Source organism: Melanotaenia boesemani, chromosome 5 (genome assembly GCF_017639745.1).
Source record: "Melanotaenia boesemani isolate fMelBoe1 chromosome 5, fMelBoe1.pri, whole genome shotgun sequence".
Taxonomy (NCBI): domain Eukaryota; kingdom Metazoa; phylum Chordata; class Actinopteri; order Atheriniformes; family Melanotaeniidae; genus Melanotaenia; species Melanotaenia boesemani.
In genome coordinates, this window is record NC_055686.1 from 18,358,533 (window position 1) to 18,371,353 (window position 12,821).

The following is a 12,821-nucleotide window of genomic DNA, read 5'->3' on the forward strand; positions in this document are numbered from 1 at the left end:
TTCACACCCCAACAATTGATCATAATTGAGATTATCATATTAAGTACTTGCAGATGTGATTTCATTAAGCAGTGTCTTGGATGAAGGAACAAATTAAATTCTGTTGAATAAGGTTGCTTAAATACATGTTTGAACCCCATATTTCAGTCCAGGTTGTTGATAAAAGAAAGCATTACACACTTACCAGAACGAACTATTTTTATGTTGCTTATATGCATCTATCAAAAAAAAAAAAAAGTTATTGCATTTTCTAAATTTAATCTGGAAGTCCAGATTTATTAGTGGTCCTAGAGTGAATGCACTGACTGAATAACGCTGAAGTATGAATGGACATTTTCAGCATTGGGGGAAAGTTCCAGATTTAAATTCACAACTCTATGTGCTAAAGCAACAACACACAGAGACATTCTGGTAATTAAATTCATGAAGCCTTGTAAAATGGTCAAATTTAATACATCTCAATCTTTGTGAAATACTAAGCAACTGAGCATTCCACAAAAATTCATTTCCAGTTACAACTTAAGTGATAGAAGTAGATTATTTTGAAATAATTTATTAACAAACATTTCTTTGCACTAAAGGTTATAAGATAAGAAAAAAAAATTGGACTCTTTCATTCCTTTTAAGCGTACTAATGTAGGACTACATTTTGCCCTCAGATCTGGAACACCATACCTGCCGAAATAAAGCCCTCCCAGATCTAAAAACAGTTTACTTGTAAAGTAAAACAATGGCTTAAATCCAATCAAGTCTGTGAACATTAGAGCCACTTTACTACCAGTGTTAATATTCTGTATTATATGCATTGTATGTTTTAATGCTCAAGTTTGTGTCTAATTGTTTGCATTTTTAATTGACACTCTTTGTTTTGTCTCAGGGACTTGGTCTGCAAATTAGCTGTTAGTTAGATGGCCTGTGGACATGGCATCGGTTGCATTTGAAACTGTAACAATGTTTTCTTGTCCTGTCCCTTATACAGTTAACATTTAATATGTGATAAGACATTTTTCCTATTTTAATTATGTTTTCAAACCCTGTCAGGGGTTTAACACATCTTACACATGATAGGTTGCAGCTATTTTCATTAAAATGAAAGAATTAATGAATAGATATTAACATTTTGAGGGCTTGAAGGTTATAGATCCAATAGTAGGTGGAGGATTCCATAAGAGAAATTGTTAGTTGGTCTTCTATTTTTTGCTAAATATTATTGAATATTACATTTCTATGAGTATTTGATGCATGTGATAATCAAGGTTTTTTTTATTTACAAACAAGGATCAAATATGTCATTCACAATCTGTTGTTAGTTATGGAATATAGTAAAGATTTTACTGTATTGAACTACAAATGCTGTAGTTACTTGTCAAAAATGCAATAAAGGGTATTTTTGTTCCAAGTGCAACCATAAATATTTGTGGTTTCATACTCATAATTAAACATTAATCTGTCATTTACATTTACCTCTTTTTTTCTATTCACATAAACGTAAGTGAGAAATGGATAGCAATTTTTTTGATAGATTCCTTATAATCAAACCAATCATTCAACCTAGATGTGCAAGCACAGTCTTAGCTGACATTAGGAAAGTGAGCAATGAACATTAAGATCATTATCACCAAGGTTAGAATCTAGATTTGAGTTGGAACTGCAGAAATTTAAGAAAGAAAATCATAATTTCTATCACTAAAAATGATAGTAGTTATATAGGAAAATAATTCCAACCATACATCCACATATGCTTCATCATGTTCTTAAAAAATACAGAAAATAGGCATTGCTGGAAAAGGCTGTTAACCACAAGATGAATTTATTTTCTAAGTACCTCGGGGATTATTAAAGAGATAAAGGGAATATTAAGATATTAATCATGCAGTGTATCTAGAATTTGATTGGTTAATTTATTCCTTTTTTCTTACATTTTTCATTATTTCTTATAATCAAGCTCCATGAAGCATAATTAGATGAATCTTTTGCTATATGTAGGAGGGGAATGTAAACCAAGAGAATCTGTAAACCAGAATACATTATTATCCAGAGGAGGTGGAGAAAACCCTCATCTCTTACGTTATTATGAGACACAGGAAAAACACCTGTTGCCAAAATCAGTGAAGCTTGCAATTTAATTTTATCAGCCCACAAACAATCAGTCATTAGCTCGCTGGAACGATGATAGAACCCATTCAGCTGTGAAGCTCTGCGTTCTCAGGCACAACACATAACAAGAGACCTCTTTTTAGATGGGGGAGGAACCTGTTCAGCTGAATCCTCTTTGGCAGGGGAGCTCTTGTGGCAGTAACGCTGGCTATTCACAGCCAACGTCATGGTCTATAATCTTTTTTAATGCCTGCTGAAAATGAAAGAAGCAAATATATGTCCAGCATTAGAGTTTCTAACATGATTAAGTCAGCACTTTAATATTTAAACAAACAATTCTGAATTAACTCAACATTCCAGTTGTTTTGCAGAGAGATGGTGTATAAATGTTTGGCTCACATTATAATCCACTTCCCACACCCACAGGGGGCGGATTTGCCTCTGGTCGATAGGCAGGTGTTTAACATCTGGGTACTCAACTTCTAATCCAAGAAAGGGGAGCCCAACAGTGTGGATAAGAGATGGTTTTGTTTTGCAGTTTATCTCAGCATATAAGCTAAATAAATGTGTGCTTACTGTCCAGGGGCATCATTTATAAAGCAGGCTTGATATAAGTTTTGCCTCTCAGTATATCTTAAGGAGAAAATCATGCCTTCAGTAGGTGTTTCTGACATGCAACTTTTTTTTTTTTTTTTTTTTATAGCTACTTGGAAAAGAAATTTTGCCTGAGATGGAGGCATAAATTGAATTTATCAAGTTAGGGAGATATTTTAAGTCAGACCATTTCTTTTAATAATATTTATAATTTGTTGCATAAAACAGAAACAAATATGGAGAAAAAGCAAAGCAACATGATTACAAATGTAAATAAAAAAAAAATAATAATAAAAGGGTTGGTCTGAAAAGTAATCTCGGATCTGTCATATATCTGTAAATATATATATATATATATATATATATATTTACTATATCATTCAGATAAGTGTAAGTGTAAACCTGAATACAGGAGGCTTTAACTGAGGAAGAAACAAGATCGTCTTTCTGACAGAAAAACAGTAGATATTTGCAGAAATGCCAGGCAACTACCTGGGGCCTTGAGAGGGGCCCCTGAAGGCCTGACCGACTTTGAATCACTACAATGCAGTGACAATGTGGAAAGTTTGCAATGACAGTGGTCGACCACCACAGAACTTCCTAACAAAACTCCACTTATACACTCTTGCCACAGGTGCATCAAACAAACAAGTGAGAGTGGCTTTATTAAAATCTGTCTGGCTTAGACAAATGAAAACAGGATGTTGAAGAATTTAATTACAAAATGTCTGATAATGCCATCCTAAGGTACACTGATGGAAGTTATTGTTATACTGTGTTCACGTCGTGTTTATATTAGATTTTACATATATGTCCAGTAAGCTTTAAGTCTCTGTAAATGTCATCCTAAAGAGTCATATTGCAGGCTTCAACACAGTTTAATATTTCTGTATTGGTTCCATGCTAAATCATATTGCCCCAGTTTAATTGAATAAAAACAGTAAATAATGAAGTAGAAGTAAATAGAAGATGTATGAAAACTATGCCAAAGAATAACCTAAAGTTACATCTCAGGATTTTAGCACAGTAACAACAAATCATTTTTTATTATTAGCATGTTATTGTTCTAGATATCATAATAAGGGGGCAGTTAATACTGGTTGGAGTTATCTGTAAAATTTTTGCTGGGACTCCAAGAGACACAAATTCCTCCTGGATATTTGGGAACATTATTAATTTTTAGTATGCTGTCACAAACAGGATCAAAGCTTCAAAGTGTGGTCTGCCGGTGTAATATCTTTTTGCACCAGTCTTCCTCAGCACTCACAAAAAGACAGCTCCATGTCCTATAAATCCACAGAAGAACACAAGTGCAGACAAACACTGAAGCGGGAACTGTCAGTTCCCCTTTAGTTACCTTTGACAGCAAAATAAATACACAAGCTCTCTGTAATCTGAGCGGAGCAAACTTGCTGGATTTCTCTCTTGTACACACAAACACTTACAGCCCACCCTGAAATAATCCTGAATGGCTTCCTCAGTAAAAAAAATGGAGTCAGACTGAACAACTCATTTTAATTGTTGAAGCTGTGGATTTTAAACTCTCTGAGAATGAAATCTCAGTTTCATTCTGTAAAGAGTTATGATAATAAGTACTGTCTGAGTGAGTAGCTTGAAACAGCAGGTAAAATGAGGGGAAAATAATTCCAGTTGAACATTGGTATTGGAGATGTTTTTGTTTGTTTGTTTGCTTTTAGTAGAGTAACAATTTGAAAGAGTTTGTAACTTAATTGCAATAGCGACTAATCAGGGAACTCTCAATTTGGTGAAACAGAGGAATCAAATCTAAAAGCTTTTCAGAGGAATAATTATGTGGTGTTAGAATATTTTGAGGAACTTACACTTACTCATTCTTAGTAACTGTTTAGTTTGCTTCCCTGTTGCTGCTACAACAGATACCAACCCACTAACTTCACAAAAATCTTCAGAATGTTTGTGTATGAATTAAAAAAAATAAAGTAAAACATGCACACAAAACAAGAGTTATTTCTTTCTAAAATATATTAAGTTTACATCATTAGGTGGAATAATAGGTCACAATTAATTAAACATTGTTTCAACATATATTTAGATTTTATTTTATTTTATTTACAATCAATAAACTTTTGAAAAAAAAAAAAAAATCTCATTGGTATGTCAAACCATTTGTCCTGCTCATTTTACCAAATGAATTCAATGAGTATAAGACTGACAATTTTTTTCAAAATCATCTGGTCATTATTGAAATAATCAGTATAATTTTAAATAACTGCCACAGCCATCTTTAATCAAATAAAACTACACAAAACTGTCATATTTCCACTTTATTTCCAGGCACCCCACATGCATTTTTAGTAGTAGTAGCTACGTTCTGGTAAACAGTCAACAATGATTATTAATTTTGAAGACAGTTAAAACAGGATTGTATCTGATGGCTGATTTGAATGACAGTGTAACACAGTGTATAGCCCAAGAAATGCAGACATTCAACACAGTTGGAAAAACTAGCATTTAAATAATTATTGTAAAAGTTTAGTAAGCATTAGGAATTATCAGGGAAAAAAAACACACTGAAAACTGTAAATAAAGGACAATATTCTCAAAGATTTGAAAGAACTGGATTTTTAGTCAGCCTCCAAAATAAGGGTGGGCGATATTGCCAAAAAAAGATCTATTTTCCTAAAGTATGTCGATAACAGTATCACAGATGACATTTATGTCTTTGGCCACAGAATAAGTCACAACATCATAGTATCCTTCCACTCTTTACCTGACTTGTCATCAGGTCTCTGCCATTACATGCTGTTCTTGTTTGGTTTGTTTTTTTTGCTTGTAGTCTCCACCACTTCTGAAGTCACGTTTTTATTATACACTCATGTAAGAAATTATGTACTGTTATATGAATCTCTCCATAAGTCTCCAATAACACCCAAAAAAAGCAGCTACTTGTTTTTTTACTACTCAGAAAATATTGGCATTCAAAAAATTTGGCAACATTTTGCAGCAATGGCTGAGGGTAACTTTGGCATTTGCGCCTTCAAAAGCAGCAGAAATGTGTGTGTCTTTCAGACCACATGGCAAAATAGCTGGGTATTAAAGCAAAAATGATTTAAATAAGAATCGTTTCTTGTCTATGACTCTTTTTGTTTGATTCTCTGCCATGTTTCCTTGCTCCCTCGCTCAGCTGAGCTCGCCTGTGCTGCATGGAGTGATGCCCAGTTAAATTACGTCATCGTGCCACAAATCTATGATCATGTGATATGATGTTGTGTCAAAAATTCTACCAGTGTTATCATGAACGATATTGCAAAGCCAAAGCAATATTTACAAAGCCTAAATAGAAAATGGTTGTAATCCTTATTCACATTTTTGTTGTCAATAGAAGCCTGTTACCCTTTTCAAGGTGGTGATTATGCATAATGCTGTCATAGTGCCATAAAGGAGAACACAGGCAATTAAATGGTAATCATAATTACTTTTATTGCCAATGATCATCTGTAAACATTATATAATTCTTAAAAAAATTATTTATTTTCAAATATTATTATTATTCTTTTTTACTTCCATGAGCTTCTTATTATTTTCCTTTAAGATTCACTTTTCGTTATTGAATTGGTATGATGTAATGGGCCCTTTCCTGTATTTTGCTCTTATGATCTTATGATTTATTTACTGTTCATTTACATTTCCCAACTAGAGCAAGGTAGTGTTATTTGAACAAAATAAATGCAAGTTCTTTGATTGTTCACTGTCCACACATGAACCACTAGGAGTCAGGAATTAGATCAAATACAGTCTATGATGGGTATTTGAATCAGCCTGTCTCAGCATTTAGTGTCTGTCCTCCTCAATTCATTGTGTTTTCAATTGTTCCTACCGATCATCGCAAAAGAAGTGGGCCGCACTGAGGCTGTGTGACAGTAAATTGAAATGATAACTTCTAACAATATGGGGTCCCAGCAGCAGAGATGCAATTGCCTTGTCTAGATTTCTGAGCAAATGTGAGATAAAAATGGATGTTCAGTTCCAAATAAATAAGATGGGAATAACAGTGGGCAAACAACTTTTGCCTGAGGTTGTGAAGGCCTCATTGGGCACCCCATTTTGAAAAGGGACACGTAAACCACTTTGCTTTCCATGCCTCTACACAGTTGTGATAGCACCAACTCATCTTAAAATTAAATGGAAAATTATGGGTGTTTCAATCAGTAAAGGTATTTTATTTTAACAGCATAGGATGAGATTTAGTCTTTAATTGTATGTCCAAAGGAATAATATAGTAGTTGAGGTATAGATAAGAATGCCTCTGTAATATTTATTTGCTGTAATGAGAAAACCTGCATGTTGAGGTTGATGTGTTTTTCAAGAGTTTCCAAACTTGCACTAAAACTTGAGCTCATTTTATCTTCCTGAAACTGCTCTATGCTGCACAGACTTCATATGAACTATCAAAAGGAAGTATTATCATTCAGTGTAACATCAGCTTAAGTATTGTGAAGACATTTTTCAAACAGATGTTGTAAATTTAGCTGCACTTCAACACTACATTCATTTGTGGTTATAAAATGAACCATTTGCTCAAATTGTCAACCAAAAATGGGATTTACAGTTTCTTGTTGCAAGATAAATCTAAACATTCCACACTTGTTTACAATCCTAAGTGCTTTTTACATACCCAAATGTGGTTTTTGTTGATTTCCCCACAAATGACTGTTGTCAAATGATGGCGTAGAGATTAAGGCTTTCCATTTGTTTCCTTGAGTGATGCTGTGGCTGAGCTAATAAATAGCAGCAGCCTCGTCATTTCAGTTAAACCCTGAAAATTATTTTTCCTTTGCCTTCTTCCATTGCTGCATTTTTGTTTTTCACCACACTGATAAAGCAGTTACTGAATTCTGTAATAAGAATCCTTACCAAATTCATTGACTGGGTATTAAAATGGACCATTTCTTAAAGATGAAGCAGTTTTTTGTTTTTTTGTTTTTTTTTTATGAAAATGCAAAATACAATTAATGCTAATATTTCAGTTAAACGATGCCATAAAAAGTAAAGTAAAATAAAATAAAAATAATTCCCCCTTTCTCATATAAATATATGTTTACCGAGGCTGCAACAATGTATTGACATTTTTTTTTTCATCATATTTTCAATTTGAGTAGAACACATCAATGCCTCACTGACTCTTATATCTATGTTTGCAGAAAATAAAGCTTAATTTGAATAAGTTCTGACAAAATCTTCCAATATGTGGGGATTTTTTACAAAGACACTTAAGAAAATGGTGCTCTGCACTATTTGCATAATGGAAATGGCCTGTCACAGCAGCACAAATACTATGTATGAACAAAACAAGACAATCTGGGAGTCTGACCTCATAACTCGGTTAAAGGAAATGACATACGCATTTGTTTAGGTGAGTTATGCCTGTTGAATAATTACCGTGCCTAGGAGCCATCATTCAACAGATCATTTTCTGTGTTCAAAACAATGTCAGTATCAAGTAAGCCTCTATTTCTGCTAGCAATTGTAAATGACTAATATGGAGCTTTCAAACACATTTGCAAGTTGTTTATAGTTATGTTTTAGAGTAAGGCTAGGTCATTAGTAGGAATTTAATCGTTTTTTGTTTGTTTGGTTTATTTGAACAGCAAGAAGAATGGAAACACTCTTTCACACGTCACAGATGAGGCTTACAGCAGGATCTGCTTTCAGAACTAGTCACGTGATATAGCTCGGCTGCAAGGCTTCGGATGTAGTCCATGACGTCACTCCTCACTCACTCCTTGATATGCGCCTAATGGAAATACTTCCTTGATTACTTGACACATGCTCTGAAGCCTAGGCGCGATATGTCCCATCACGACCGATCACACTATTGACCCTTCTTGGAAACAGTACCAGTCGCCTCTTGTCTATCCTGTCTAGTTTCATCTAGTTGGCTGAGTTGGCTGAATTTTAAGTTTAGGCTTTCAAGTTACCATGGTGGGCTCTGCCACGTCCTAAAGGTAAAACTAATTGTGTAATGGAATTACTCCTAACACTTCTGTAATCAGCTAAAGCTGATGATATGTATGTGTATGTTAATTAGCAGTCTACTTCATTCCAGTGTACAGATTCTTACAGGTATGCAGTCATCAAATAAGATTTTTTTTTTTATGGAAACAATATAATATTTTATACAAAAACCTAAATGTCTGTTATTTTGAATTGCTGTTTAGCGGAGGGGGAGAGGGGAGCAAAACAAGCAGCTGGGTAATTTTAGATAGTGCTTTCTTTCAAATGCCAAAATACGGGCTGTAGATTGAAAAACATTCTGAAGATTGATAAAGTGAACTTATTTCCCAGTGCAATGACCCCTTCCAAAAGAACATCTCTGGGTGTCACTCTCAATTAACATTTGTTCTCCTGATGGAAGCGACAAGTTGTCACCCACGGGAGGAAAAGTTGGTAAAGGGAGAAAATGGTTCTGTCCACATTTGCCCTAAAGGTTCAGAAATTCTTCAGTCTGTTTTTCTTTTCTGTTTTTCTTTTTTTTTTTTTAATTCTTTTCACAGCAAACATGCGCTGTTTCACTCTTCTTGTCCTCTGCTAGATCACCCTGAGGCTGCCAGAAGGAAAGCCATTGATTATTTAGCTCACAAGATGGATTTTGTGATGTTCTGAGAGAACATGTAGCATGGAAAAAGATCATCTGACTTGAAACATACAATGTTTACCTCTTGGGTGTGATGCATAAAATATGGTGCTTTGATGGTGACGGCTAAACAGCCTCTACTTGATTTTCCTGAGGTCAATCACAGCGGTACAGGCTGCATAGCTTAGGACATGTATTTGTGTTGGAGAGCTACAGCAAAAGTAAATGATGGCTGTTTACAATAATATATTTAAAATTTCATCAAGCGTAGGAGCACATTCGTTGTTCCTACATGTGCGTACAATAGTGTTGACTCTTGTATTATGAGCCACATGTAAGGCAAGCACAGAACGTCATTGCATTGTTGCCTAGACACTAAAAGCTAGTTATTACGCCAGAGAAGGTTTATGTATTTTGGCTTTTTCTGCTCTCAGCTACTACACGCGAAAGACTAATTGATCCCTACACATGGCAGACAAGGCAATAGGTCATAGAGCCCAGCCACTTTGCTTTTTCACAACTTGCTATCACTTTCCTCCTAAAGTGCCATCAGCAAAAGCAAGAGGGAACATAATTTGAGGCAATACATCTTGGCAGACGGCTGTTTTTTCATCATAAGTGGACAAAAGAAAGAAGAAAATACTGTACCAAGTTCCCCAAACCAGCCCTCTTGCCAGTGTGAAATTGTGCTGTGAAGATACAATATAAAAAAATAGTCATTTATCACTTTAAAAAAGATATTGACCTATTTTGATTTGACAGATTTAAATGTCAAATGCCTTTGTTTTCTCTTGTAAATTGAATACTATTACACTATTACAAGCATTATATGTGTAAAAAAAAAAATGCTTTGCACATTCAAAACCAACCAGGATACTAAAATTATGAGCTGATGGAGAAGAGGGAAAGTAAAAATTTGCTAAATTAGTACTTTCCTTACCGAAGCAGATGAAATCAGAAAGTTGTTAGCTGTCGGCTGACACATCAACATATCTTATGGGAACTTCATTTCCTACTTTTCATGGACTGGCTGATAAGAGTTTGAGTTTGAAAGATAAGTTGATCATGGGATGATGTAAGGAGTGAGGAAGGAGATCCTCTGGAGATGGCAACTCCTGGTTATCAGTCACACAAAAAAAGTTAATCAAGATCAGGACTTAGTGCAGTTGTCAAGTTAACGCATTACTGTTGCCTCATCTGCATGTGGGTGCATGTCAATAAATTAACTGTGGCTGCATTTTGTTAGTTGATACAAGTATTTTAGACATGCTGTAAACTTGAATTATTAGCTCTAGATGAAAAGTTGGCCTGATATAGGTGAGCTGCCACATTAAAAATAACCTTCCAAATTCTACACAAATTCCTATCATGTAGCCAAAAACATCATAACCATCCACACCTCAGAATCAGATACTTTCAATACTTCAAGATGAAAGGTGTAGCGTTCATGGATTGGATTTGTACTTTTTTAGCACATCGCAGAGATGTTGGTGAGATTGAGATCCAATTAATACCGTAAAGTAATAAAACTATGGCTAAAGCAAAACATAACTTTATGTGTGCGGCAGTGTTATTTGAGATGCATGTTAGTATAACATTGAGATGCATGCCAGACCCAAGATTTCCCAGCTGAGTATTACCCATTCACAAGTTCCATTCACACGTTCCAACGTTCTGTTGCCATCTCTTCCTGAAGCAAACAATCCAAATCACCCAGCTGTTAATATCCTGTTAGAAATTATTCTAATTAATCAGATTATGAATTGTTAGATTATTTCATGATTGAGTTTGAACCCAGGCACTTCCAACGGTATCCTTGGCCCTGTCACCATTTAACAGTTATGTGTCTTAAGCCAATTTAATGAATAAATAAATAAAACACAGATGCATAAACCTCTCTTAACACAAAACACATACATACAGCTTTTCCTCTACACAAACTGACATGTAGAAATAATGCAAAAAATATATATACCCCTCTTTACACCCATTTTTACAACAATTTTCAGCTATTTGGAAATGTCATAGCATTATTTTCTATAATGATCCATTTTGACCTTGATCATGGTATAATTTGTTTATGCTGCAAAATAAAACACATATAGTTGAATTTTAGAAACAGACTTTAGGGCTGTTATAATTTCCCTTTTCCTATGGGGTGGCAGCTACAAATGGTGACATGTTTGTACAGCAAGAACAGGGACACAGAGTTTCCCCCAACCCACATTCTCATGCTCTGTGTGTAGTTACTGGGGCAATACCAGTCCAGATGGTGAAACAAATTATATGTGTTTCCTGTTTTGGCATTCACCAACCAATGACAAATTATGCACATTTACTGCTATAAATAACTTCAGTCATATGCTATTGTCATGCAGAATAGCTGTAGAAAATTTTATAATGTGGTTTTAAAAGAGAGTGATCTATCTATCTATCTATCTATCTATCTATCTATCTATCTATCTATCTATCTATCTATCTATCTATCTATCTATCTATCTATCTATCTATCTCCAGTATACATCAGGTCTATGATGCTCTGTCATCTAACCTTGTCAGTTACTCTGTTTCTTATGTTTGAAAAATCGTTTGGGCTTCTAACACCAACTGTGTTATTACTCTAAACAGCACTGCAATACAATTATTTTCCACATTACTGTATGGAGAAGCATTTCCATAGAAACCAGATTCCTTCCATAAATACATTTTGGACAATATGACACCCAGCCAACCATAATTGTAGGTTATGGTTGCTAACTGGTCTGGCACTTTATGTAATTTTTCACATGAAATTGTACTTATGCATGCTTTCTGAGGGAAGAACTTGGCTCTTTAACTGTAGGAAAAATATATATTTATGAATATATTGATCTTCCACACTTGTCATGTCAACTGCTACAGTCTGACATGGACAAACTGGGGAAGTTATTTTCCTCATCCAACACTCATGCTAATATTTATGTTGCTGTGTAAAAGTTGATGTATGGTGTGTTTTGATATATATATTTAGTTTCCAACCTAATGAAAAGAAAAATAGATTATATATATATATATATATATATATATATATATATATATATATATATAGTAGGAAGTAGGTATTCATAGCTGTTTATGGTTGTTCATAGCTGTGTTCAGTACAATTTAGAGCAGATTTCTTCACCACTGGAGTATATGCCAGACTATGATGTTAGGCTGAATTGGCTATTTGCTGGTGTGGGTTGCACTTTTACCGTTTTTAGATATGAAAAGCATTAGTCAGTTATTTATGTTATTTCTGAGAAAGTTACCATTATTTTTTACATCATTGTTGGTACATTTTTAGCATGCTTGAAGACATCAGTCCAATCAGTCCTCATTTAGGCTGACAAGTTCCTCATTTTCCTAGAATGTTAAAGGCTTAAGTCTCCAATTTTGTCATTAACTGATGGAAAATTTATCAAAAACATTTGCAATTTGGACTCTTCTGTTTTTAATATACTTTCCAAGACCACTTTTGAGACTATTTACTTTGGAA